The following is a 23270-nucleotide window of genomic DNA, read 5'->3' as shown; positions in this document are numbered from 1 at the left end:
GACGTCAACATAGGTATCTGGTAAATCAAGCAATTGACTTATCCAACCGTAATGCTGAAATCAATTACGTTAAATCCACTTTTCCACAACACATCATTGCAAAAATCCAACAAAAATAAGACGGCCTCTCAGATAACTTGAATATCCAAAGGTAGAATCCTTCAAATGCACCTCCAAAATCTTCGTTACTCCAAAGATATGATCCTACTTTGCAACGCAACCGCAATATGAGAAATCAATTTGATGTGCTCGAAAATCTTGTGGGACAACAACAGGTCTTGACAACATCTTCATAAAACAGCTCCCACAAAGCATCACCAACAACCTGACAGAAATACATTTACATACTAAGAGGGCATCAAGTCCCCAAATAGGACAAACCTCTAACCAATATTGATCCCTACGAACTGATTTATCTACTTAATCTTCTTCTTCTAATGGCGCTACAACCCTTTGTGAGTCTTGGCCTGCTTAACAATGTTCTTCCATTCTGCCCCGTCGGATACTTTCCTTCGCCACTGCCTGATGTTAATGGTTTTAAGATCCCTCTCTACGTCGTCTATCCATCTTTTACGGGGCCTTCCTCTTGTTCTGTTTCCATGGGGCTTATATCTCTGAACTAATTTTACAGCTCGATTATCTGGCATTCTTTCTAGGTGACCAAGCCAGTTTAGTCTTTGTGACTTCACAAATCAGACAATATCTGCGCTCTGCATTAGTTCATCCAGCTCGTGGTTCATTTTAATTCTCCACGAACCATCGCTGCCTTGGGTTGGTCCAAATATCTTCCTTAGTATTTTGCGCTCAAATATTCTCAGTTGATTTTCATCAGTGGTTGAGAGGGTCCACGTTTCACATCCATATGTGACCACTGGTCTAATTACTGTTTTGTAGATTGTCAGCTTTGACTCACGATTCAGTAACTTACTTTTCATTAAGTCTTTGTATGCATAAAAGCACTTATTACCGCTAAGAATCCGTGCTTGTATTTCTTGACTAATGTTGTTGTTGTCATTTATTATTGAGCCTAGGTAGGGAAAAGTGGAGGCATATTTGTAGGTATGATTGTCTACCTTCAGATTCTCATGTTCATTCGATTTTGTGCACTCATTTATATATATAGACCAAACGTAGCAGCTTCTCCTTTCAGTTCTATAACTTTTTCGCTTAATACCCTTTTGTTGCGGCTTATTATGGCAACATCATCCGCATATGCGCATATTTGCATTGATCTTCTAAAGTTAGATTAAAAAGTGTTGTTGATAAGGCATCCCCTTGTCTAACTCCATTTTCAATATAAAAGGCCTGCGTCATATCTCCATCTATTCTCACCATAGCTTTGGAACCCTCCAGAGTCATTCGTATAAGTTTAACCAACTTATTCGGTATCTCTAACATAGATAGTTGCTTTAACATCTTTTGTCGATCTACTCCATCAAACGCCTGTTTAAAATCGATATTCAAGTTGTAAATAGGTATGTTATATTCAACACATTTTTCATGTATACCTCTTAACATATGTATTGGGTCTTTAGTTGACCTCTTTGGTCTGAAGCCACATTGGTATTCACCAATAATCTCCTCCGAAAACGATTTCAGGCGGCTGTATATAATTCCTGATAATATCTTGTAGATGACATTTAAAACTGTTATGCCCCTATAATTTTTGCAGAGTCGCTTGTCTCCCCCTTTGTACATAGGAAGTATGATTCCTATTTTTCAATCTTCTGGGATGACTTCTAGTGTCCATATGCGGTCGGACGCCTCCATAGCGCATGTCCACCATTCTTTATCAGTTCTGCAGTTATTCCATCTGTGCCAGGTGCTTTGTTATTTTTTAAATGTTTTATGACGTTTATCGTTTCTTCCAATGTTGGTTGTTCAACTAGTTGTTCTGCTGTGTGGTGAATTGTTTCTTCATCTTCGTGTTGTTCTTTTTCTGGGTTTAACAGTTCTTGAAAATGTTCCACCTTTTCATTATTTCCTTTTTCTCGCTGATAATTGCCCCATTATCTACTTAATATTGTTAGCACATTACTTCTTCTTCTTCTCGTGCCACTCTCCCTAGCGGAGATTGGAAATCATCATGGCCACTGCGACTTTGTTAGCAGCGCGCCTAAAAAGTTCAATCGAACTACACCCGAACCATTCACGTAGATTACGAAGCCACGATATTTTTCTTCTTCCCACACTTCCTTTGCCCTTAATTTTGCCCTGCATGATATTTCTTAAAAGTTCGTACTTTTCACCTCTCACAATGTGCCCCAAGTATTCCATCTTTCTAGTTTTTATCTCATTTAGAATTTCGCATCTTTTGTCTAAAGTTTGGAGTATTTGCGTGTTAGTGACTCGGTCCATCCATGATATTCTGAGAATGCGCCCATAGCATCACATCTCGAAAGCTTCGATGTTTTTTGTGGTCAACTGTTTTAGTGTCCAAGCCTCTACTCCATACAACAGGGTAGAAAAGACATAACACCGCAGCATTCGTATTCGTAACTTTATATTGATATCAAGATTGCAAAAGAGTTTGCGCATTCTATTAAAGACTGATCTAGCGATTTCTATTCTACATCTAATCTCTTTTGTCTGATCAGTATCGTCTGTGATCCAAGCACCTAGATATTTATAACAGGACACACGCTCAATCGTTGTATTGTCTATTACAAGATTAGCTCTGATGTTCTTTGATTTCGTGATTACCATAAATTTAGTTTTTTTCAAATTAATTTTCAAGCCGTAACTGTTACAGTATATATTGAGACTTTGAACGAGATGTTGTAGTTCTACTAGCGTTCCCGTTAGGAGAACCGTATCGTCAGCATACCTTATATTGTTGATCGTCTCACCATTTATTATCAGACCAAGATCTTCTTCCTCGAGTGCTTGTTCACAGATAGTTTCACTATACAGATTAAATAAAAGTGGCGACAAGATGCATCCCTGCCGGACTCCTCGACGGATTTGAATGGGTAGGCTAACAGAAGATAGCCTACCCTCAACCTTCACATTTGCTGTTTGATTCCAATATAGGTTACATATAATTCGAATATCTCGGCTATCTATATTTTTCTTTATTAGAATTTGTCTTAGTGGTTCATGTTGTACTTTGTCAAAGGCCTTTTCGAAATCAATAAAGCAGGTGTAAATTTCTTGGTTCATGTCTAAGCATCTCTGTGAGAGAACGTTCATTGCAAACAGAGCCTCCCTTGTACCTAGCCCTTTTCTGAATCCCATCTGAGTGTTACTGATGTCTACGTCTAATTTCCTATAGATCCTATTATGGATTATCTTCAAGAATAGTTTTAGAGCATGACTCATCAAAGCTATCATACGATATTCGCTGCATTCCCTTGTATTTGCCTTTTTTGGCAGTAGTATAAAGGTCGAACGGAGCCATTCCCTAGGTATTATTCCAGTTCTATATATTGTGTTAAATAGATCTAGGAGTATTTTAATAGATTCATCGTCCATAAGTTTGAGCAGTTCTACGGGAATTTCATCAGGACCGGGGGCCTTACCACTTTTCGCTTGTTTGATTGCATAATCTATTTCTTCTCTGATTATATCAGGCCCTGTATCATCTGTATATTCGTTTGAGATTTCTTGTCTATCTTTGTCATCAAAAAGTTGTGATATGTATTCTGTCCATCGATTCATTTTTTGTTGTAAATCTGTTATGAGTATACCATCTGTATCTTAGCTCATTACAAAACAGTAGTATTGACGGAAATCTTTATACCCATTACACAAAATTTAAATAAAAAAACCTCTACTAGGCACTTTTCTTAAGGTTCAGAAAGTCTTTGGCCGCCAAACATGGTACTTCGAACTACTAAAGACTCAGCTGAATGTTGGACTATCAGTCTTCTTTGTTAAAGTAATACACTCATATCTCTAAACAGTAGCACCAGGATAAAAGTTAAGGATTATCAAATTCATTTTTGTACAAGGTACTCAAGAAATGGGTTTTATAAAAATCTTATTTTGAATAAGATTTTCAATTATACAATAAGTAAATAGATGATAATAATCAATATGTTAAGCACTCACCAAATGATAAATGTATTTCGCAGTTCAGCAGGGCCAAACGGCGGTTCTGTAAAAAAAGTATATTGTCATCCCTCTGCCTTAAAAAAGTAATTAAAAATATATTTACGTCAACCTGGGGTAATTTATTATTTTATTTTTTGTATTAATCAGAGCATGACCTCTTCGTTATGGGTCGGAAACAAGCCATAACACGAAAATATCGTATAGCAGGATCAGGCAAGCTGAAATTCCTGAAAAATTCATTTCCCTTTTGTCCTTGCTGTCAGCCCACATCAGCCACAACCGATGTGCTATTGTGGACGCAGAGGTGGATGGAGGAGATTAATAGGGGCTGGAACGTGTTGCCCTGTTGTTTAAGCAAGATATTTGTAAAAATGTGGGACAAATCTGTATGTACGTAATCGCAGGGAATTAAGTTTGGAAAATTTTACTAAATTAAAAATCGAAATAAATCGAAAAATACGGGTGGAAGTCAAAGCCTCGATACCGCTATTTACTGGATCATATAGTCTTTATAAAATTGTTTCAAATAATTGAAGGTACGTTTAACTACATTCAGACTTATCTATAGTAAAGAACGCGAATTCTTACCAATACGTCGTTATAAATAACGAGATACTATACTATACATACTGCTAATATAGTATCATTATCTCCCATATATTAACATAAGAATGTTAGTTACTGTATTATATTTAGTAATTAGATGGGATGACAAAAGGAAACGATTTATAAAATCTTCTTCTTCATGTGCCTTGTCCGTTCCGAACGTTGACAATCAACATGGCTATTCTGACTTTGTTTACGGCAGATCTGAATAGTTCAGCAGATGATAATCCGAACCATTGCCGCAAGTTTTGGAGCCACGAGTGTCTTCTCCTCCCTGGACCCCTTCTGCTGTCTATTTTCCCTTGAACGATCAGCTGTAGTACTCTATATTTATTATGTCTTATAACGTGACCCAAGTATTCCAACTTTCTTTTCTTTATACTTATTCCTACCTCTCTCTCTCTTTACCTATCCGGCGTAGTACCTCTTCGTTGGTAACGTGCTCACTCCAGGATATACGTAGAAAATTTGCTTCATGCTAGTGAACGATGCTCTTGCCTTTTCTACTCTTATACGTATTTCCTTCGCTTGATCCCAATTTGAGTTACTGTTGTTCCCAAGTAGATGTACGAATCCACGTGTTCAATTCTTTCATTGTCTAATATCAGTTGCTGTGGTGGTTGTTGGGTTTTGCTTACTAACATCCATTTGGTTTTTGTGATATTTAGTCTGAGTCCGTATTGTGCACTTGTTTTTTGTATCTTACTCATTAGGCAACTCAGTTCCTCCATGCTACTTGCTAGAATCACAGTGTCATCAGCATACCTTATGTTATTAATTATTTCTCCATTTATCTTTATGCCTTCTGTGCTTTCCTCCAGCGCTGTCTTAAATACTTCTTCTGAGTATATATTAAAGAGAATAGGAGACAAGATACAGCCCTGTCGTACCCCTTTCTGGATCTCAATTTTATAGGTCAATGTAGATCCTACTTTCACTTTAGCTGTTTGACCCCAATAGAGACTCGCTATTGTTCGAATGTCTCTGTAGTCGACTCCGATCTTATGGAGAACTTCAATTATCTTTTCGTGCTTTACGTTATCGAATGCTTTTGCGTAGTCTATAAAGCTTATGTACACGTCTTTGTTCATATCTCTGCAGCGCTGGATAAGTACCTGTAGACTAAAAAGTGCTTCTCTTGTCCCAAGAGAATTCCGAAACCCAAACTGCGAATCTCCAATGTTATCCTCGCATTTTTTGCTTATTCTGTTGTAAATAACCTTGGTGTATGCCTTCGAAATGTGGTTAATTAGACTTATCATCCGATGTTGATCACATATAAAATCTTCTAGTTCTTAATCTATTTACTACGCATAATTTGCTACATTATCTTTTTAGTTTTAACCAGCACATCCTTTATAACATGGATCTCAAGTCTTCAGAGAGATTTTCTAATTTTTCTTACTAAAAAGACTTTTTCTAATAATATGTTAGTATAGCCGGTTTATTTAACATACAGCACAAAAATTTCTACCAAATTTATACCACATCTTGTTATCGTTTTATTATACTTTTTCATAACTTTTTATCTTGGCTCATACCAATATCAATCCTCTTCACCGACCTGTCCTACCTAAGCATCTTCTCTAGGCTTTCTTTGACATGTTCTTCTACTCCTACCAGGAACGGTCAAATTAGCAACTATTCGTATTGTGTGAATAAAGTCTCGACATGTCCGAACCATCTTAACCTATGCTCTTTTATTTTCGCACAATTGGGGCCAAACCTAGATTTCCCCTAATATACTCCTTAATTGTAACCCTTTTTGTCACTCTACTCATCCATCTAAGTAATATCATTTCCGCCACATGCATTCATTCACACGTCTGTGTTGAAGCACGAGATATCTATTACTGATGTAACTGGCTTTAAACATACGATTCGTTGAAAGTATCTTGGAATTCATGTAATGGTTCATTTAACACATTCTACAAAATAAAAGCCTGATGTCTTCTTTTCCATTTCATTTTTACTAATCGTTAGTTGCTCCTTTAAATAAGTAATTTCTGATCCCAGAACATCTTTTTCTTTTCTGTCTTTAGTTGTGAAAAATCGATTTCTTAGGCATCTATATCTACTATTATTTCTAGTAGGACTATGTGATGGTATATTTCTAAATGTCGATCTAGGCTACCCACTGACCTAGTGCTTTGGTTGTTCTACCCTTGGCTGAGACCGACTTACGCAATTATTCTATAAATGTCCTATTCTTCCCACCATCTAGACTACCCACTGACCTCGTGCTTTGGTTGTTCTACCCTTGGCTGAGACCGACTTACGCAATTATTCTATAAATGTCCTATTCTTCCACAGTTAAAACATCTACTGTTTGAATTTTGAGATGTTTGTTGGAGATTTTGCAGTATGCTTAACATCTGAAATAAAATAGTAACTTCTTCAGTTTCTCGAAATATTATTTCTTTTAATTTTGAACGAGATCCGGAAATGCTTTTCGCGTCCTATGCATGGGCTCAGATCAGTGCTCCATCTAGCGTTTTGTGATATTGTAATCTAAGAGTTTGTTCCATTTCGACATTCTGTAGTCCATCTATAAATGCCCGAATAGCAGTTTGTTCCAGAATATCTTGTGCCTAATGGTACGCTAAATGCAAATTCTTTCAGGCTTTCGTTGTGTTGTTGGTATCGAACTTTCAGCTGACTTTGAAAAACCTGCTTTAGATGCTGTTGGCTATATCTTGTCTCTAAAGCTTGAACGAGAGAGTTATAACTGGGTCGATCCTGGGGAAAAATTGCAAGACGGTTTCTGCCTGTACTCGAAGCTACACTAACAAAGTAGTTATAGCTATAGCCTCGAATTAAAAACAATAAGTTTTACATGCTATACTATAATCGATAAAGTTTTTTATTTAATATTACTCTTATCTACTATTTATCCTTTTGAGCAAGTTTTTAAACGTTACGGCCCTGATTTAGTTCAACTATCCTGACCAAAACCATTTAGCCGACGGCTATTTAAGAGAGAAGATAACGACTTTATGTCGATTGTGAAAAACCCCTTTTGTGCCCTAATACAGCCGTACCAAGAGAGTAAAAGAAGGAAATGTCCTATTTACGGGATTACTCGGTTTCCTTTACAGCTCCGTGGTAGACATTTCTGGGAATGTCGAAGATATCGACTGTAATAAGGAGTGAAATATATTTGAGTACGCTGAAGGGATTTTATGTCTAATTTGCTGATGCTATCAAAATGAGGAGCGGTAATAAAATAGAGTCAGGTTTTAAAACCGGTTTTTTTATAAATTTACCTTCATTAAGGTAATGTACACATGTAAAGTATAGAGATAAGGTTAGCAGTTACTACAGTTAAACGTGAGATTTGAGAGACATAAAAAATACATACTAGAAAAAGATAAAATATAAAAACGGGAACCAAACCAACCTGAAATACCGTTTTTACCCACAATATTTAACAATATTTATGGTTTATGATCCCTAGGATGGGGCAAAACTGACTATTTATAGTCAGCGCTTCGACTGCCGTTTTTCGGTAAATTAACACTGTTCAAAGGAATTTGTAAGATGATTTATAGCACGCACTTACTCCATCAAACCTTTCGACGTGACTAGTGACAAGTACGGTCTGTGTAGTGATAATTTTACTATAACGTGGTCTCACAAAGTTGTTAGATTTTTTATTATTGTATAAATTACTTAATTTTTTACCGGCAACACTGGTGGACAAAATTAACTTAAACCCTGACCTCTACACAACATGCTTTATTGGGGCAGTTATCAAAAAGTATATATTTATCAATTTTACACTAACATGTCAGTCGGTCAGACAGCCAAGCGGGCTAGGCGGCCGATTCTCATTCGCTTCACTGTCGAATGGTTCAGTGGATGTGGGTTCGAGCCCCAGCTCGGTGTACAGAAAAATAAAAAAAGGCTAACGCAGCAGTTTAAAATTCTAAATGAATCTGCGGCTTAGACTAGAATATGCTGGTGTCTGATCGGCCTATGGTGGAGCAGTACGGTAAGAGATAAGGGCTTGCGGCTCGGTGATACTCCTCCATAGATCCCTACCGGAAGGGCGTAGCGCCTAAATACCGGTATATATATATATATATATATATATATAGAGAAAAGAAATTTAATCTTTGCAGATTAGTTAAATAGTAAACTATTAAATATTGGGGAAATCTTCAAGAAATACTCTAATGTGTATCAATTGTTTCGCCGAACGTTTTCGCCAAAGAGAATTAATTTGGCTTCTTCAGGGCTGAAAGAGAATAAATTATAATTAGCTACCATATATTATCTATTAAAACAATATTGATCTTACCGTAACTTAGAATTGTAGAGTTAGAATATTAAAAAACTTTGCTAGTAACATAGTGGTGTTTTTTGTTACTATGTGCAAAACTTTTTTTTAACTTAATTTTAAACTTTAATTCACTAATTTACGTGAATGACTTCTGATTATTAGGGAAATTGCTGCAGATATGAAATAAACAGAAATAATCCCTGTTTATACTCCATTAAAAAAATCTACGTACTGTAATTAAAACGCCTAAAATCACAACTTTCGCGTACGCGAAATTAGCAATATTACATGTGTTTTTAGAGGTTATTTTAAAACTAGCCTATTATGCTCGCACATCTTCACGGCTTTGTACATAAGTGGCGCTAGTAGTACTAAATATAATTAAGAACGCTAAACGGCGGTTTTATAAAAATTACGAGAAATATGTTGGGGGCCATTTTACCCAGGTGTAATAATAATTATAAATATATTGGGGGTGAAGACACCGCTGTCCCCGTTCTAATAATATTGGGGGGGGGGGGGGTTAAGCGTGATAATTTAGGATTGAAGCTGTAGATAAAACGACTAAACCCCTCAAATGAAATGTCTCCACTCTGATAAGGCTGTCACCATTGTAGAAGACGTCTGTCTCAATGTCCTTATCAATGCCTCTACAATTTTTTTGGAGATACTTATCCCTGCGAGCGGGGCAAGGCTTACTGGCTCCACTAGTCTGGACTGACTGGTTTCGCCCTCGCGGATTTACAAGAGGGTAGGAAAACCTTCAGAAAGGGAAGGGAATAAGGACTTCTCGGTCTCAGGTCCTGCAAAGAGTGAGAGGCTATGGGCTTACGTTAGAAGCCGGAGCACTGCATAAGCGAAATGTGTATCTCTTCTAGTCTCGACCTGTAACGGCTAGGAATAACAAAAACAAATTTCGAGTTTACAATGTATTAACTAGACTGTACACTACAAAATATCAGTTATGACCAAAATGTTCGATCAGGCGCGAAGGGAGACGAGAAGAGACAAGCAAGGAATTAAAGGTCGTACAATTCCGTATCATTAGATATACCTGGGTTAGTATATAGATCTTAGTTACCTCCGCGTATCTAGGCTCTAGCTAGGGAATACGCCTCCAGTCTACCGGGATCTGAGATTGCGAACCTTCGAATCTCCAGTTGCCGACACTTGTACGTCACACTATCCCGTCGAGTTAAATAACGCGTCCACTGTCTGCGTATCGTCCGATCTCCACACTATGGCGTGGAGCGTCTGGCTTGACCACTTCCCACTAACGCCGCTGGCCCCCTTGTTTGCCTTTTTTATCAGTCCGTGTTCTCAATTTCCAGTCGTAGTACCAAGGTCGCGTTATTGTTTTTTTTGCTGACTGATCCTCGTGTTGTATATCGGCGGAGGTCTATGTTTTGAAACGTGATTTAAACAACCTTGGTGGCCTGATATTTGAGACTCGTGTAATACATTTAACTGGGTCGAGTTTTCAATCCTTGTTTAATGTAAAATGTTTACGTAAATATGTTACCTACTAGCTATGAATTTATTTGTTCTTTAATCAATTTGGAATATGTAATAATTTCTTAAATAATTGTTTCTCTTTACTAGGCTAATTGTCCCTTAATTTTTCCTTCTTTATTTCCTTGCTATATTTCCATTACCCAGGGGGACTATTTTATTCGACTTTCCACTAAGTTTAAACTTTCTGGATGTCGCAAGAAGCAAATAAAATGCTTCAAAAGTTGGTTTAAATGACTGGAGAATGTCTTGATATTTATGAAAAACATTTTGAAAAACAATTAATCTCTTTTTAAATCATAAATTTTTCTTTTTACTTGCCTGTCTCAACGATTAAGTATCAAGGCCCGTATTACAGACTTCTTAGTCTCTTTTAAATCGCTTCTGCTGTCTCCTAATCGAAATCTGCAGTAACTAAGAAGCTTAAAAGAGAACTTCCAGCATAATGTAACTCCCGAATAAGCAGGTGTACCAAATTAACTAATGAAATTGCTACGCGGCTGGGATTAAGATTTTAAGCAGGAATGGATAAATAAAGAACTGGCTGAATTTCGGGAACACAACTTCTAGCAAATGTGTATAAGTGCGATTAAGTTGAGTTTAGAGTATACGAAAAATGAAATCTGGAATTTAATTTTGAAAAAAGGCAAGTTTAGGACGGCTATATCACGAACATATGGGTTAAACATGTATATTTTTAGAATAAATAGTGTAATTATAGGCATGAGATTAAATTTAAATTAATACAGCATATGCTGATGTGAAAAATGAATAGCTAAACAATAGATGACGCAACAGTAACATATTTATATATTTATATATATTATTTAAGTTCTAACATGTTGCTGGACAAACCTGCTATAGCCGTAATATTATAAATCCAACTGACGGTGGCAGGAGGAGTATAAATAATGTAAAAATGATTTAAAACTATAATAGGTGTGCCAATAAACCAGTGGTAAAGTTTGTGGCATACATTTTAGATATTTATGCACCAGTATACAAATATATATTATATATATATATATATATATATATATATATATATATATATATATATATATATATATATATATTGTCATACTTTTTCTTTCCCAACCAAAGAAAAATAAATACAATATCCATCGGAATAAAATTTTAAGAAATCATTATAAACAAAAATGTATATATTAATTTAAGATAAGATTTAGTGTAGATAAGAATAGAAATTTTCCGTTGCAAACAAAATTATCAAAAAACCTTTGTTTAGAATTAGAAGACATTTTACCTGTAAGTTAATCTTTTCATTGTTTGTAGAGTCGAGTATTAAATGACCATATTCTAATCTTTTGAAATTTGTATAAATGATGTATTGAAAAAAACCAATTTTAAAGTAAGCTATTTAGTTTTCTCTGAAACCGAAATTAGGCTTTTCCAATACCATAGTAAACACAATTTAAGCTTTTTGATTGGACGGTCGTTTTTAAATGGGAATTTGGGAGTCGATGATGAGACAGGAGAAGTCAGTCATATTTTGGTCATCGAAAGGAAACAGTCGTTTTTCTCAAGATAGGGTGTGGTTCGTGAGTTTGGATACCGGCGTAACGAAAAGAAGTGAATAGTTTGAAGAAGGAGATCACAAGTAGATTAAAAGAGGTCCTTGTATCTACCGTGGGCATTTTATAAAGTATATGTGAAAGTATTCTTACGGCATCAAGTTGACAAAAGGAGGTCCTGGTGTCATAAATAAGTAGCGGAGTTTGGAGAAGTGAATCAGGTGTTTTTTGTGTAGTCTGAAGGAGGTTTGCAGAGACGTAAAGAAGGAGCCGAGGTGCCAAAGAGGGGAGATCACATCTTTGAGGAGACTGGACTTTTCTGGGTATGTTCCAACATACAACTCAAGAAGAAAATAAACTGTAAGTGTTTGTACAATTGAATTTTATATCTGTGAAGGATCGTTTCGACAGCATGGTCATTAGCATTAAAATTTAAGAACTGAGGTTTTGTTAGGCTAATCAAAAGTTTAAAGTTTTGTGGTTTCTTTTTTCAAGTAAAGAAAATTTTAAGTAAAATTAGTTTTTCACGTAATATAAATGTATGTAGCTTTATAATCCTATTATCATAATAATTTTATTTATTTTCTTGTATGCTGATAGATAAGATAACGACAGAATTTAATAATTGTTTTATTCGTTCATATAAAATTAAGAAACGTAAATCTTTGTAATATAATATATTTGTATTCTTATCCTTTTCTTCTCTCCCGATAAAAGACAACTAGAAAATCTTTTGAATCCATCGAACACAGGTAATATAAGGATTATTTTACTTTTGATAACAAATAAGTTAAAATTCTTTTTTATTGGCTCAATAAACTAAGTTTGAACTCAAAATAAACAATCATAACAATATATATATATATATATATATATATATATATATATATTAATGTAATATCAAGAATTTTAATTTTAAAACTTTACAAAAAATATATATCAAACATTATTAAAATTTTTGATTTATGATTTATATCACACCTTTCAATTTTGTTATCTCAGGTTTTACTCGTGCTTCAATATCTATACTTTACAGCTGATGGGTTAGGTCCAAAGAATAACGGAATAAAACAACATAATATGACATGAAAATAATGTAATAAAATAAACTGATTAAAATACCTCCAAAAATTATTAGCATACAATGTTTATCAAACAAAATTCGTTCTACGTACGTGAACCTTCAATAATGCATGGATAATATAATACAATTACAATCTAAAATTCAGCTTATTATTCTACATAAACAAATCAAATAATATTCAGTGTCCTTCCTAATGCAATTTTGATACTCGTATATCGATTGTACCAAGAAAAATTTGTATGAATTATTCAATGCTCTCCACAGGTCCGTGTCCCCTCTCAGAACAAATTTGATCTCCTTCGACTATCGACAACTTATTCACACGTTACTAATATGATCTAATATTATTTGACCAAAAATTCTCAAAATTAAATATATTATGAATGTTTCTCCCGTTGAAACGCTTCCTCTGCCTTGAGTTGTCCAATTCCTCGTTCTATGCAAAATTAACTATCAGTTCTCAGCAGCCTCCTATGTAATTTGCAATATTAAACAAGATATTGCAATTTAGTGTCTTCAATGCTCTCCTTCGAATGCACGTACCTTTCCAATGATGTCAGCCTCTTTTCCTCTCGCCTAACTTAATCTCTCATTCCGAAATAAACAGTGATACGTAGAATACAAGTAGGAAAAGTTTACTTACAAATTTCTACCAGATCAACTATCGTCGGACACACTTACTTCACCAACTCACAACTTATTCTTTATCACTTACTACCCCTGGAGACCACCTCGAAAACCAACCATTCACTTTAAGAAACTGGAACTAACTAACTCTCTCATTTCTTCTATCCATCCATTTCACCACTTTCCCAATTCTCGGCCAATCAGAAATTTGCATACCACTCCTCACATAAAATCAGAAATACCTACAAACTTTCCTAATTCATATTATTTCTACAAGGACACTTAATTTCTACTGGTTATTTACATATTCCTAAAAATCATTTATTTATTAACTATTTTTATTGTCTTGTTCATGGCGCAAACCCGGATTACTGAACACTTTATGGCTTATGGGGAAAAACCATCGTTAACTTCTATTCATTGTACCCGCACTATTCACTTGTTATATTTAAACAAAAGATTATTTATGACTAAGATTACCTTTGGTTAATTCCAGGCAGCTCGGAGTATTTTTTATTTTCTATAATCTCTGAAATATTGATTTCATCGTACATTTAATATTTTTACTCTTCAATTTTGAATACCACAACAATATATATATATATATATATATTATATAAAAATAAAGTGTATAAAACATCTAACACAACAAGGGATACTATGAAAGATAGAATCCGAATTGCATTTCAAAATATTACTTTTACAAATGCTTCGTAATGTAAGCAACTTTGCGTTTTTTATTTTTCTGATATTGACGGTTTTTTATTTCAATTTTGGTTTAGATATAAGTGTAACCCTCTGCTTTCAGCAAGAAATCTCTTAAGAAAGCATATTCCTATATAAAACTTACTTATCAAAAACTTTCTACATGAGGTGTAATATAATATTACACTATATATAGATAACTTCTTTATTTGGATATAAATGACATACTAGTTTGTGGTGCGAGTAGCATAGTAACCTTCAATAATTTAAATTGTAAAATCAATAAATGTCCTCAGCAATTAAACTTAATAGCTATCCTGTATTGTATCATATTGTCTTTAATATATTTATTCGTTGTCGACGGAGTTTTCATGAAATATTTCGATAGAATGGATAGAAATGAAATTGATTCAGTTTTGAAATTGTCTCTGACGGCAAACGTTTGTGTGTAGGTGCAAGGTAAGTTTATATTTATATAATGTATTTACCAATTTAGCAATTTCCGATCTTAATCCTAAAAAATAAAACGTTGTTTTTACAAATATGTGGTTAATTGTGAAAGAAGTGTTTAATATATAACTGTGACAAATTAAAAAACAGTTTAGGAACTGTTCTGTTGTTAATATATTTCATTTTGCTCTAGTTGTCAATATTATCATTCTTCATATTAATTTAAATATTATCTAACCTTCCAGCTCCAATTTACATTTTAGTAAATTTGCTGTTGTAACCATGCATTTTGTCTTTTTTCAAGACATTAACATGTTAAGTTTGTAAAGTTTGTATATATATATATATATATATATATATATATATATATATATATATATATATATATATATATATATATATATTATTAATGAATGTACTGCAATTGATATTTAGAAAACTACTCATTCAGGAAGGTATTTAAACTACCATTCATACCACAATCTTTCCACCAAAGTCAACATAGTGGTAAATAAATGAAAAGCAAAATCATCAAATTACCAGGTATTTCATTCCATAACAAAGACATTTAAGTATTAATAAATTGTTTATAAAATTCTTACCCAAACACATTAATTATTAACACCTTATTTAACACAGTCCATAATGTTTCCCAACAACTTCCTCCGCGACTAACACTGTTGATCCTGATGTCTCAAGCAATGACAGGGTCTCTAATATTCCAAGTTTAAATATATATTTCTTAATTCCTTTTATGAAACGTATTACTCCGGGGTTGACCAGGATACTGAATAATTTAGAAGATTACAATAGTGACAATGAGAATTGTCACTAAAATCAATGTGGCTCACAGAACAGCTTAAACTAATAACTTTCTTTTATCCGTAAAATAGTTTCGAAACACAATTCAGATTTCTGCTTTAATCTGAACCTTCTATAAATGCAAGGTATAACAGACGTTGATAAAGATGTTAATAGATAATATCAACGTCTGTTATACCTTGCATTTATAGAAGGTTCAGATTAAAGCAGAAATCTGAATTGTGTTTCGAAACTATTTGACGGATTTAATATCAGATGTCGCTATTGCGTCCGTTTCGAAGCCATTTTATCGTTGCTTCCCAAAGACAGAAAATATCTATTTTTCACGTTGAGAACGCCTATGAATAACTGTTCTGATGAGCTTTATTAAAGCGAAATACGTATAAACAGATACATAGACGATTTGTACGTGAAATGGAATCTTTACTGTCTTTTTCATTTCAACTTTCTTTTAATTAAGGACAAAATAGCAAAAGATAATCTTAGTAATATTGTCTACAGCATTCCCCGTTCTTCATGTAATAAGTCGTACATCGGTCAAACTTCTAAACTACTCAATTCTAGGATAACTCTCCGTATAAGTGATTCATGCCTTTATTCAGATCGTGCATTAGCTAAACATGTTTATTCTAGAGGTTATTCCATGGTCTTTGATGCCGTTCTTCTTTATCATGGAAATAACAAACTCAACATGGAATTTATTGAAATGTCCTACATTTTCCTTAATGATTTCTCTATCAATGTTAAAGGCGATACTAAGAATCTGCGTGATAGATACTCTTACTCAGATCATATACAAGAAATATACCTGACTCCGGAGTTTAAATGACTCCAACTTGACTGAGAACACATAGTTAGAATCAATAATAATAACTAAAAGGTAGAATAATACACTTACAAGATATAATATTCCTCATTACGTTTAAATTACTTTTGGCTGCTAGTTTAGTTAAAAATTTCAATCATTTTAAAAAAGAAATGTATATATGAAACATGACACTAATTGCAGTAAATTCGTAAATATTATATTATATACATATGCCAAAATTTTTACTTTTCGACCATAATTTACACTGTAGGGGGTGGGGGGTTTGCGGATTTTTATCAAATTTTAGTATATCATTGTACCTTAAAAAAGTTGTCTACAGCTATATTTTTGGCCCTATAGGTGCTCCTGGGCCTAAGATATGCCTTCGAAAGGGTCAAAAATAGCCCTTTTCCCTATATTTACCGAGCTACATCTCTAAACCCAGTAGACCGATTTTAACTCACAATAAATTCTCATTTTTTTTGTTGTAATGTCAACTTTTTGATAAAACATCATAGAGCATACATATGTACATACCGCTCACCTGGTCGACGAATAACTCTTATTTCTCAATAACAGAACCATTATTAGAAGTAGAGGGGGAAACAGGCGATATAAGATTACGTTATGTTTCTTTCTGTTTTTAAAGTTTTGTTAACCGTTGTTTTTTTATTGGTAATTTCGTATTGTTTCAGATAAAACAAACTTTAAAAAATAAAACCGTTTATTTTCTTTGTTTTTAGAGATATCAGGAAAATGAATAAACGAATATAAATAAACACAATATTCACAAAACAAGAGACTACAACATGTTTTTGATGTAAACTCACCTTTATATAATCCCTACACGGCGTCCAAAACTTAACACAAGATAAACATTTTTCCTTCCACCCGGTATAAGCCCAAATATTTGAGTAAACATTTGCCCAACAGTGTAAATACCAACGAAAAAATCTAAAATATTAAAAAAAATTAAATTGAGCATAATTTTTGGTGGTGCAAAACTTTTGCGGTTAAGTTTATAATATATTCCTATTTTATTATGATTGTTTTACTATTATCTTTGGTGATCACACGATCACAGTATGCGGTTAGAATTTAAATATACGTATATACGAATTTTCCATCGAGTTAGAATCTAACTCGATGGAATTTTCTAATATTCATAAATCTGCTGCTCGATCGTCATGACAACTATTATTTGACATGACATTGACGGTTTATTAAAATAATGTCCACGTTAAAACATAAAAAATTGTATGTAAATATTATATTTTAGGCGGGATTTAAGAATATATAAACCACTAAATCGTATTGTTTTCGGATATATCTTTGTCCTTGGTGATGGTAAGATTTAAGAAAAACTTGTGGAAATAATAGAAGGGATCCGTAAAAACTGTTATTAAAAAGAAAGGTAAGCAAACTTAACTCAGGTCATAATTTTTTTTTTCCAAATTCTTATTAATGATACACAAAATACAAAAGTAAAGTCAATTGAATAACTGTAACATCTACGATAAGAACCGTAAATAATAGAGTATCATTTACGCAGTAAAAGAAAAAACAAGGGAAAATTTAAAATAATCTCTCACATGAAATTTGTCAATATCTCCCATACCTGTCCTAACACTAGTTGTTCTTCCCTTACAATCTTCCCTCACCACAGAATCTCTCGATGAACTTTATCTCATGATTAAATCAATAAATACCATATGAGCGTATGTTTCCCTATTCTTGTATTTTTTTATAAGTTGTCTTATAATGAAAAAGGCATCTGCTATCTACCTTGCTATGTAACTTGCTATGTAAATTGTAACGCTGAAAGTCACGGCGAAATTAGATCTAGGATAGAGCAGGCTAGAGCGGCTTTTAGAAGGATGTCCAAGGTGTTATGTAACAGAGACCTCAAATTGGCATTGAGGATCCGCCTACTTCGCTGCTACGTGTTCTCGGTCTTTTTCTATATGGTGTCGAGTCCTGGACTGTAAATAAAATCGACCTAAATCACCTTGAGGATTTCGAAATATGGTGCTATAGAAGAATTTTAAAAGTTTCCTGGGTGGAGAAGATTCGAGACTCCACAATACTAGACTGTCTCAGCAAGACTACTGAGATCATAAAAAGCATCAAGCAGAGAAAGCTGGAGTATTTCGGACATGTAATGGGAGGTCCCAAATATAGGTTGCTACAAAATATCATACAAGGAAAAATAGCAGGCAAACGCAATCCAGGACGAAGAAGAACCAGAACGCAGTCACGGTTGAAGAACTTGAAAGATTGATATGGTGTTGATACAAGCATGCTATTTAGGGTGATAGTAAATAAAATTAAGATAGCTATGATGGTAACTTGAAAGGACGAATGGTACATAAAGAAGAAGAACGTATTTGCTCTACCCATTACCCCCTCCCATATATTAGTGTATGACTAGTATTTTTATGGTCATGCAGTTTGTGCGTTCATCATCACCATGCAAACTCTTCTGTCCACTGCTGGATATAAGTCTGTCCCATTTTTCGCCACTCTTCACGGTTCTGTACGTCTTGTTGTCATCTCTTGGATATACGTTTAATGTCGTCCAACCAGCGTATTGGTGGTCATCCTCTGCGGCGTTTGTCTTCTCTTGGGTGCCAGTCAATTAGTTTTCTGATCCATCTTGAGTCTTTTAGTCTCCATTGTGTCCAATTCCATTTCAGCTTGGCTATAGGATCGACATCAGTGATACCTGTTCTTTTCCTTGCGTCTTGGTTCCTTATTTTGTCTTTTTTGTCACTCCGAGAATCAATTTTTTCATGCGCCTTTGTGTCACTCGCAATTTTAGGTCTTCCGTTTCATAGTTATCGGGATGTAGGTTGCTCTTAAAAATGTCTCTTAGTAAACCATATGCCGCCCAAGCAAGTGTTATTCGTCATTAAAATTCAAAGGTCTGATTATCCTTACTTATTCTGATTTCATAACCGAGAAATATGTACTTTTTTGTCAATTCTACCACTTAATTTTGGATGGTTAGGTGTTCGCTGGAAACCAAATTTGTCATAAATTTGGTCGTACTTCATTTTTAGACCTATTGTTGAAGATACGTTTTCTAATTCTTGCAGCATTTGTGTGCTTTACGCAGATCTTCGGTAATAAGTAATATATCGTCGGTAAAACGCAGATGATTGAGCATTTCCCTGTCTTTTTATTCAAGGCGTATTCAAGGACCATTATAAATAATTTAGGTGAGAGAGTGTCATTCTGTCTCACACCTCGCTTTATATGAATTTCTCCGGTGGTATCATGTAGTTTTACACACATTATGGCGTTTTGGTACAATCTTTGTACTATTTTTGTAAGCCGGTAGTGTATTCTACTATTGTTCAGAGCAGTTCTAATGCTGTCTAATTCCACGGTATCGAAGGCTTTGTGAAAGTCTACGAAGATAAGTACCAGTGATCTGTTACATTCTATCGATTTTTCTATTAAGGTTTTTACTGTTTGTAGATGATCGTTTGTTCCGAATTTTGAGCGGAAAGCAGCTTGTTTTCGGGGTTGGTAGAAATCCAACTTTTTTTCTAGTCTTGTCGTAATTATTCGGGTAAACATTTTATAGATGTGGTTCAATAAGCTGATTGGTGTATAGTTTTCTAGGTGCGCCTTGTCTCCTTTCTTGTGTAGTAAAATTGTTACTGCATTGTTCCATGTTTCCGGTATATAACAATCTGTTAGAAAAGGTTAAATATTTTTATTTGGTTGAGAAGGGCACGTCCGCCCATCTTTATAGCTTCTATTACGACTCCATCTTCTCCTGGTGCTTTGTTGTTTTTTATCTTTTGACGTGACAACGTCTTAAATTAGGTTGTGGCTCGGAGTCACTCATGAAAAAGTGTAACGCCCGCTCACATCTGTTACGATGAGTCACCGAACGAGAGAGAGGCCCGCCGGACCGGCGAATGCCTTGCGTCTCTCTCCCACTCAAACATGATCGGTCCGCTGCGCGCGCAGCACTAGAGAATTAGGCGCGTTGAATCGGTGCGTGCTTGTGTCTCTGTCTTTCTCGAGCGTTCTTGGCGTTGGAAAACCGAGAAAGCGTCATAATACAAGTTCACACGTGTGGTTAAAGTATCGTCAGCTGTGTCTGTAGTGAAAATGTGGAGTGCTTAGATTCGTCATTTACAACACCTACAACAATAAAGGTAAATAATTGTACACTAATATTTCATTATCGTAAACTATGATTGATTGATTAATTGTTAGATTGGCACAAAAGTTGAGAAACTGAGTTTATAGGTTAGTTATGGTTATTGACAAATGTTGATAGTGTTAAGTAAATTATTAGTTTAAATCACTCTGCAATCAATCGTAATTCAGTCGATTGAGAAGAAACAGCGCGTATTGCTAGTCAAACATTTAAAATAACAAATTATAACCTCTAACCTGTCAAAACAGGGCGACCAAACAAACGAACTAAACCGACCAATCACCACGCGCGGAGTTGGAATTTAACTGTGTTTAGCAAGAATTTCAAATTCCAATTTTAGTAAATGTTTTAATTTTCAACTTTACCATTTACAATTACAAATTTTAATTAATTTCAAATTTATTTAGCAAAAATTTGAACCTTCGATCTGAATAAGTGTTTTGATTTTCAAATTGATTCTTTAAAATTAAAAATATTAAAATATATATAATCAGAAGTGAACGTCACATAACATTATGTGTACTTATTATTATTTAATATGTAGGCAAATACATGTGACCATACTTGGTAGACACAATTGGAAATAGTAATTTTTTATAACTGAAAAAAATAAATATATAAAATACTGGTAGCAAACAATAACTTCAATGATCGATATCTCCGCAACTAATTGATATATCGAAAAAAGACGTTGTCACGTAAAATCTTCGCCCGTAAAACCGACTTTACAGGCAACCGATTTTTTCATTGCGTCTTGGATTTCACTTAGTGAAAGTGATCTCTGGCATGAGCTCGGAATGCTGGTTGATTATTTTGCGTAATGCGGCGGCTTCCAAGTTCATTTGGTCTTCTCTTTGACTTGTGTATAGTTCTTGATAGAAGTCTTTAACTATGTATAGTAGTTCTTCTTTATTTGATACGGGGACTACTGCCTTGTTCTTTAGTTTGTGTATTTCACATTTTACATTGTTTAACCGTTTTCTTAGACATTTAAACAATGTCAAACTTTTATTCTCTTCTATAGTTTGGTGAACCTTTTCATTCTTAAATTTTCTTAAATCTTTCCCTATAGCTTTTGATACTTATTTATTTATTCTTCGTAGTTTTTCTTCGTCAATGCTTTCGTTTCATTTAATTTTTTTTTAGTTTCCATTAGTTGATTTGTTTCAATGGTTTGTGCATTATCTCCTTTTTAATATTAAGTAATTATCTCCGTGTAACAGGTACTGATATACTGCTTCTACATTTGTCTGCCATTTGTCCCACTTCCTGCCTCTTCTAAAGCTGGACTGGATTTGAATCCGGAGAAAAGTTCTAATGATAGTTTCATTAAAACTTTTCTCTATAAATATCCTAAAGGAAAATTCTATATAACTGCCATAAGACTAACGTTGATGTACGAAAGTAAATGTTGGGCTGTTAAAAAGACAGATGGATCACGAATGCATGTAGCGGAAGTGAGAATGCTTAGATAACTGAGTAAAGCGACAAAAAAGGGTAAGATATAAGTATATTCGGGAAATCCTAGAGGTAATGAAATCGGTTGATGCCCTGGTTGATGAGAGAGCAGACGATATTATGGAGAAATGTACCTGAGGAATAACTCCATGAATGACAAGATTATTACCTTAGGTTTCTACTCGTTGTTTCACAAAATTCACGTAAATGTAAAATACAGTTTTTACCACAAAATTTAAATACCTAATAAATATTTGCAGCAATTACAATTACTTGTTATTAGTAATTACTTTTTATTTATAAATAGTAATATATTTACATAATAGCAAATTTGCACTACATCTAATAAAAGATAGAGAGACAGTCAAATCAATCCGGTATTTACTAAAATTATTACAAAACATGATGATAAAATTTTAATTGCAAATTTTAGAGATTAAAAGCCTTCGATTCGCGCGCGATACGAGTCAGTCTCGTGTAGTATTTCGTAATGGTTGGTGAGTAAGTTAAATATTTAAAACAACAAATAATATTATCAACGAATTTAAATGTAAGTTTAACATAATTTGCTGTACGATAAACCATTTACTACAACACTCGTTTTTAAAAACTAATTACTACAGTTTACCATCACGTGATCAAAAAACTTATTGACAACAAATAAACTTTTTTTGATATGTAAGTGATATATTTATTAAGATTTTTTTCTTTTTAATACATTTTTTTACCATTTTACATCAAAATATTAGAAGCCTTAATAAAAATCTAGATTAGTTACGATTAAATATACAACAGATGACACTTCATTTTGATAGTAGGTATATGTCTAACGGAAACTTGGGTTATTCCCGATATATTTTTATTTCAAATAGATAATAGTAACGTTGTATACAGTGTGGCGCACCGAAAACGAAACAGAGGCGTTTACTGGCAGATGATTCCTTTTTTGAACAAACGCTCGGACCCGTCGATTTTGTTTTCGAGGGGGACACAAAATTGGCATAAAATCACTTTAACATTTGCAGCCCCTTAAGCGGGGGTGGCATCATCCCTAAAATCTTAAATGAAAAGGGGGGTCGAATGATCCATTATTTGAAAGGTCTTTCGACTCCCTTTATAATGATGTAAAATTCATGTATTCA

General features: G+C 34.1%; 1 protein-coding gene across 7 annotated transcripts in view; it reads left to right on the top strand.

The window, feature by feature from the left end:
- The window catches only part of LOC140445956 (glutathione hydrolase 1 proenzyme-like), a 76160-nt gene that overhangs the window by 10415 nt on the left and 42475 nt on the right, over positions 1–23270 (top strand). Inside the window, exons 1-2 of one of the 7 annotated variants that reach the window (XM_072538416.1) lie at positions 14778–14869; positions 17770–17904. The exons of 1 other annotated variant lie outside the window; for it this stretch is intronic. The gene's annotated coding sequence lies outside the window, so the exon portion shown is untranslated. Of the gene's footprint in view, positions 1–14765; positions 14870–17703; positions 17905–22572; positions 22807–23270 lie in introns of those variants that run through there. 5 more of the 7 variants (XM_072538418.1, XM_072538415.1, XM_072538414.1 and 2 more) reach the window with 5 other exon arrangements.

This window comes from Diabrotica undecimpunctata, chromosome 7 (genome assembly GCF_040954645.1).
Source record: "Diabrotica undecimpunctata isolate CICGRU chromosome 7, icDiaUnde3, whole genome shotgun sequence".
NCBI lineage: Eukaryota > Metazoa > Arthropoda > Insecta > Coleoptera > Chrysomelidae > Diabrotica > Diabrotica undecimpunctata.
The sequence above is the reverse complement of the archived record's forward strand: the minus strand, read 5'-3'. Positions and strand labels throughout refer to the sequence as shown.